This window comes from Aegilops tauschii, chromosome 7, assembly GCF_002575655.3.
Source record: "Aegilops tauschii subsp. strangulata cultivar AL8/78 chromosome 7, Aet v6.0, whole genome shotgun sequence".
In the NCBI taxonomy this organism is placed as follows: Eukaryota; Viridiplantae; Streptophyta; class Magnoliopsida; order Poales; family Poaceae; genus Aegilops; species Aegilops tauschii.
In genome coordinates, this window is record NC_053041.3 from 48,266,395 (window position 1) to 48,274,058 (window position 7,664).

The window sequence follows — 7,664 nt, forward strand, 5'->3', positions numbered from 1 at the left end:
AAAGTTGAAGCTATCTTCAAGGCCATTTAGAAGTTTCAGAATTTTTGGAGTTCTTGTTCGGAAGTTGTGTATTTCCCCAAAAGATGCATTGTACATTCTAGCTAATACATTGATCAGGGAGAGACATCGGATATTTTTCTGAAAGGACAACTTCATATCATTCACTGGAATTTTTTAGTACAAATAATGGTCCTGATAATCCCAGGGAACTCACTGTACCATCGGGAGGATTACAAGATCAGTATACCAGCACGACATTACAAGAGTGAATACATGGTGAAAGTCACTCAAAACAAACTTCGGGAATCTACAGTATAATTTGAATGGATTGATTTATTATTATACCGAACATTAGTCTGTTATACTTTGACAAGTAGATGTGTCTTGTTTGGTTAGACAAGTGTACACAGGTCAGGGTGGACATCCGGTTTGGTTTGGTCAGGGTTCAGGAATCTATAGTGCTGCTGGTCTGGTCCCGGAATACTACACCATTCTGCCGCCGGTCCGGTCCCCAGTCGGCTCGCTCATGGCCAGTCCGGAGGGCAGCTCAGTGAGGCTGGACCGAGCGGCTCATTTCCGCCGCCCAATTTAAATTTCAGTGGCGCGCATGCATGCTCCAGCAATGCACGGGGCATCGCGGGGAGAGGTGTAGGGGACCTACGCATGGGCATAGAGGCATGCAGTAGGGAGGCCACACCCTTTTGAATGGCGCGGTTGGTCGGGGTCAACGCCATGGTCGAGATCGGTAGCGGTGCACGTACGACAGTGACGGCGAGCGGCGTCTCACATGGCGGCAAGAGGTTACGGGGCACGGGAAGGAGAGGAAGGAGAGGGGAAAATCGTGCTCACCGTGAACACGCTGAAGAGGTCGGTGAGGCTGAGACACAACAACAGCGATGAATTGACGGTGGGAGGCGACGACCCTGGTAGGAGAACATAGGATGAGTGGATCATCTCTGCGGTGTTCTAGAGCAATTCCTAGCACGAGGAGGGCGGTGGCAATGCGGAACATCAAACGGATGGCACCAAATGTCGGTGGAAAACACAGGGTGCGCTGGCCATCGAATCATAGATACCAAATGTCCGCCTTTCAGCTTTTTTCTTTACCCAGACTACTGAAAGTAATGAAAGATAAATAGCATAATTCTTTCATAATTGAAAGATAAATATAGCAATGTAACAATAATTCAAATATAATCATTATAATCCAAACATAAAATTTTGAAATAAATTAGTTCAAATTCAAATTCAACTTATTCTGACACATGTTCTAATTGTCCATATGAAACACTATAAGATGTTCAACCAAATCATTTTGAAGTTGTGTATGAGTTCCTTTACTGCTAACGTGATAATGCATTTGAAGAAAATGTTGAAATGTTGTCGGATTCTACCGTGGAAGCTGAATAGGATCACCCATCTATTGAAACTCCAACCTTGGCGAAACCCCAACACCATCATCCTCTATAATCATGTTGTGCATGATCACATAAGTTGTCACCTCACAGTCTCTGGATCACATAATTTAGCAGGTCTGAATCTATTGTCTTTGCTTGCTTAAATGTAAACAAGGAATAGACCCCAAAAAAATGCTATTACATTTGGTTGACACTTGCCAGGCATGGTGTCTGTCATGTATGACATCGGCAGGGGCGGAGTGTACCTGGGTGGCAGCCGGATCCAGGGTGGAACAGCGGAGTAGGCAAAGCCGTGCGAGCGTCTAGGTGGAGCGGTGGTGGTTCAGCAAGGGCTAGACGGCATTCCGTGAGCGTGGATACAAAGCACATGAGGATGAACGGAGTGGAAAAACCAAGGGATTCATATGGGCGTTTTTGGTGGGTGATGAGTCGGAGTCTGACATAGCGTTTGTCTGGACTACCTTAAACCTCCCTATTTTGGTGTCTTCTAGATCGGTCTATATATTTTTATGAACCCTGTTAAATGGCTAAAAATGTTTTTTTGTCAAATGGCTAAAAGTGTTCTTTTTTAGAATGGCTAAAAGTGTTGGGAGATGTGGCGAATAGGTGATCCGTAGTTTTCCCTGTATCCGAGCCTGCAGAAAAAAGAAAAACTAACCTCTATCCGAACCGATCGGTCGGGGTACGTAAAGGAAGTTGCCTTTCTAAACTAGATACTCGAGTGCTAGTCGAACTCAGTACGGGCAGAAAAAACTGGAGAATATTACTCTCACTTCGGGCCTTGGATGAGTCGGGTCGGAGTTGCTGTAGTAGTTTAACCCTCAAACCCTCAAATCCTTAAAGCAGTTTTAAGGGTTGAGAAGTGCCACTTTTTGACACTTTTAAGGGTTGAAAAACAGGGGCAAATACTAGAACCCTTAAACCCAACCCTTAAACTGCTTTAAGGATTAGATTTGAGGGTTCTAGTCTTTGCCTCGACCCTAACCTATAAATCTATCATTTGACATCTCATAATTTATGACAACAAGAACACAATCAACTTTCAAACAAACTACCAAATGACAATCATTGATGCATGGTTTAATAGTTTACATCACAAAATCATCATCTTCCTCCTCTCATCGGCACCATCACCAAAAAGTTGCACCTCGGCGCCATCTCCTAGACCACAAGCGGGCTCCATCAAGCATCTCCATCGGCACCGGTGGAGTCGTACACACCGCCATCACCACAACTACTCATCGGAGTGTCACCTCGAAAAGTAGAGGACGCAACACGGAACATCCTCTTCCTCTCTGCGATGTCCTCCTTGGTGTCCTTCCACCATTGCAATTGGTCTTGATCCATGTCCTTCTTGGACATCATAATGTGCTCTTTCTCTTTCACCATGAGTTCTTTCCATACCTTTGCCTCTTTGAGCTTGATCATCCTCTCCTCCAACTCAGCCTTGCGCTTTGCTTCTTCACGCTTTGCTTCAACTTGTGCAAGCTTGACCTCTTTCTTCTTCTCGGTGATAAGAAGCTTCGTCTCCAATGTCTTCGTTGTCAGTTCCTCTCTTGCCTTCATCATGTTTTAGTTGGATGACGGGTCGTATTCGTGTCATATCGGCTGGGGATTGTATGGTGTTTGTTGCTGTGCTCTGAGCCAGCTACAGCTTCTCATCTACTCCCCCCATAATGTAAGACGTTTTCTAGTGTTAAAAAATGTCATGAGCAGTTTTAAAAAGAGAGAAGAGGTAATATCACCGGAAGTTATACAACTTGCTCTCGATGTTCAGTTTGATACTAGAACTTTAAAAATACGGATTTGTGGTCACCTAACTTGACATCACGTGCAAATACAGTCACAAAACACGTATACGGACGTATCATGGTGTGTGGCCCCACCTGTGAGTCAGAGATGGCGCTCGACCTACTCAGTTTTGCACAAAACACCCTCGCGTTTTTTTATTTGTGGAAAAAGCCGACCACTGCAACGCATTTTACACAAAACTCCCTCGCTTTTTTTATTTGCAGAAAAGCTAACCATTGTACTGGATAATGGTACGAAAATTAAAACAAAAAATCAGGGCGCCTGTTCTTGAACCCCAACCAACGATCACAACACAAGCCAGTCCAACCAATCTAACCTTCACGTTCCCACCTCATGTATGGATACCAAACCTACATGTATTAGACGTGGGAGCTTAAATCACATTTATTCTTTCTACAGAAAAAAAGTGTGGCCGCCAGCTCTCTAACCCACAAGCAAAGAGTAGCACACAAGACGTTCTAGCCACTAGAACCTGCACCTGTACACATTTACCGTGAATAACTAGTCTTAATGTACTAGAAACTTGTAGATATTATATGTAAATTATAATTTCAGCAATAAAAATAACGTCTAAATATACGCGTGTTATAAATATTGTACATACAAAGGAAATAACCTACTATAAAATTTGTTCATGAACTATTTTAAAAATATTCATATACTTAAATATTATGTATGAATTACAAAAATGTTTGTATCATTTAAATTAATACTTTTTCCAAAATTACAGTTAAAAATAGTATTTTAGTTATACAAACATTTCACTACCTATATACACATGTGTATAATTCAACGTTTGTATAACTAAAAAATATTCATAATTTAAAATGTAAAATGTTTATATGACTATTCAATCGTGTCTAATATTTCAATTATATACATTTTTAATATAAGTCATGTGTAAAAATTATACACAAGTGGATATTTGGTAATATTTAGTAAATGTTTGAATTCATTATTTTGCATGATTTAAATACAAGCCACAAGTTTATAATTTTTTATTCCTTAAACATATTTATTAAATAAAAAATCAACATTGTTATTAACTAAATATTTTTTATATAATACACAGGCTTATATATATTTTTATTTACTAATGATTATTTGTATGCATAACATTTTTGTAACATAACTTTATTAATTATGTTTTACAAATATTTTTAAAAAATAACAAGTGCAAAATGGGCTGCAGTATCTGCAGCTCATTTAAAGTCCACATGCGTCCGCGCTCAGTACATGTATATGTCGGTTGAAATCTTAAAAAAAAAAAGTATACGTCGGTCTGGTGCTCAAGACCTGTTTTCCTTTAAAAAAAATTGTATCTAAGCTCCACCGTGAGCACATGTTGATTTGCTATCTTACTAAACATTCGTACGTGAAGGGTGTGTTGGCTAGATTGGCTTGTGTAGTAAACGTGGGTCGCAGGTTTGAGAATCGGTGTCCCCAATTTTTCTGTGATTTTTGTACCTATTCAGTGGTCAGCTTTTTTTTGCAAATAAAACAAGTGAGATGGTCTGGTGTAAAAATGCGTTGCAGTGGCCACTTTCCCTGCAAATAAATAAATGCAAGGGTGTTTTTTGCAAAAATGAGTTGATGGAGCGCCATGGCTCACTGACTGGTGGGGCCATACACCCTGATACATCCGCGTATGTTTTTTGTGACCGTATTTGCATGTGATGTCAAGTTAGATGACCACAAATGCGTATTTTCAAAGTTCTAGCACTAAACTGAACATCAAGCGCAAGTTGTATGACTAGGTGATATTGCTTCAAGAGAGAACAGTGTCAAGTACATGTATCTCTAGGTTTGTTTCAAAGATTCCATGCCAGGCCAAAAACCGCATTCTCACGAGCAGTTTCTGCCAGCCATCTGAACCGTGAGAAGTAGGCTTTGTTTAACAACAAACACATGAGAAGAAGAAAAAATGAAGGTCACCGGGCGGCAAAGCCGCCCACCTGAATCGTTTTCTTTTTTATTGATGATTAGAGGAGTAACAGAGATCAGGGATCAGGGGAAGTTACAAGCGAGGGACGAGGGTGGGTTTGGGGGGGGGGGGAGGGGGGGGGGGGGGTGATGCCACAGCTACAGCCTCTGATCTACTCCGATCCCTTCATAATGTAAGACGATTTCTAGTGTCAAAAAATGTCTTATATTACAGGGCGGAAGGAATATGTAGGTATAAATAAACTGATGTAATTCAAAATAATCGTACCTAGTTGGGAGATGGGATGAATAAATGAATCACTTGTAACAGCTGCTTGCTTCATTTCTTTTAGTGTGCAATTCAAGCATCAGTGCTAAATCTTTAAGGGTTTCTTCAGTCTTTCTTGTGCAAGTTGATATCAACTCGACTCTGTCTGAAAGAAACCCATCCCATTCAGGGTCGCAGCAAAGCAAAGAAGAGAGAACAGTGTCAAATACAGTATCTCTAGGTTCGTTTCAAATACTCCATACCAAGCCAAAACCGCACTTTCATAAGCAGTTTCTGCCAGCCACATGAACCGTGAGAAGCACACTTTGTTTAACCACAAAAAAACACACGAGATTGTGCATCTTTTCGTGTACCTGCCCTCTGCCGCTCCATTAAATAAGTAATATAAATAAACTGTTCCCACATCAGAACATTAATAGTATCATGCATATGATGCTAGTATATGATACTACATTCATAGTGCATAATATCATAGATTAGTATCATAGGTAGTCTCATTTATTGCCATGCATGACACATATTAGCATAACATTTATTATGTTACGGTATCTACCTATGTTATTATAATCATCTCTCTTTTTTAATTGCCTGCCACATAAACATATTTGCAAATCCCAAGTGCATGATACTACTTATGTCACCCCACTATAGTCAGCCTTAGTGGGATGATAATCAAAAGAAGAGCCGGAAAATAAAGAGACCTCTGCATGCACCCGATCTTCACCTGACCCGGACGTGTAATAAAGAGAGGAAAGGAAGAAAGAAAAATGGGCCTGAGCTGGATTTATCTGTGGAGACGGCAGTTTAGTCGGTTGGTTTGTACTCCCTCCGTCCGAAAATACTTGTCATCAAAATAAATTATTCATTTTAATGACAAGTATTTTTGAACAGAGGGAGTACTGTACAGCGTCACAAGAACAGTGTGAGAGGTCACAGATTACATGCGCGCATGAACATGTGTGTGCAGTTTTACCGGTACGACGACTCCGCACATGCACGGGATCTGTCTCTCTTGTTCGGAGACCCATCATCGTCACTCATCAGTGCCTGCTCCTCATCACTGTCTTGTTGTTGTTGTTTAGGAAACCCAATGCTCAGCAGCTCTTTGTTTAAGCTCACACTTAACACAGCAAGTACTTTACACTGCAGAAAAAAAGGTAATAGGACACCTGTCCCTCTTGCCATGCCACGAGTACGATATGCGTCGAGATTCTCTGACTTAAGCCAGGTCATAGAGGATCTGCGCCCGAAAACAATGGACACTCACATGACCGCACAGACCACAAGGCTGAGAGTACGAACAGTTTATTTCGCGTCATTTTTGAACTTTTCTGAAAATTACTAACAGTCTTTTAAAACATGAATATTTTTTGAAACAAATTTCTGGATCAAGAAATTTCGAACAAAAACTTCAGAAACGCCAACATTTTTTTTTTGAAATCCGTATGATCAGCCAATCTGATATTATCTTCCTCAGTTAGATCCTCACAAAGATCTGAAACCTTGGGTATGAATAGATTTTGTGGATCTTCGTCATATTTAGATAAATTACTAGCAAGATGCCCGTGCATTGCACAAAACATCAAGATGCACTTTTTACAAAACATCTGTTGTGATTGACCCATGCGGGAGTGATATCTCGAGAAAGTGGAGAGATAAGGTGAGGAGGAGTGGGGCGTGGTGGTGACTGGTGGTCGGACTGAGCGGAGGCATGGGATGGACGACGCTGGCACCGGCCATCATGCCAGATTGTTTCAGAGGCTTCATTTTTTAATTGGTCAACAATGAGGTTGTGGGAGATAAGGATGAAGGAGGGAAGGTCTTATCTGCAAATATGGAGGGAGGTGCGGGTTTTTGCAAAATTGTCTTAATTTATTTTCTATCCGTCAGATATAGATCGGACGGTCTATATTGCAAGATGGCAGGCATATCATCATCACCAACTCAGTTTTTTTTATAAAAGTAGAGTAGAGATTCTTTAAAAAGAGAGCTCTATCGTCTTTACGTTTTTAAGATTTTTAACAGAAAGAGCTATCTCGGTAGGTGACTTCCCAAACGAAACACCTAATTTACCAGCTCTAGCAACAACAACACTATCATATAAAAATGACAAAAGGATAACTTCGGCATTGGGGTTGTACCTGAAGGGGGGTCGCCGGAATTGGCCACCTTGATGGCCCTCTCCATTTGGGTAGCATCCGCGTTCACTTGCGCCTAAATGA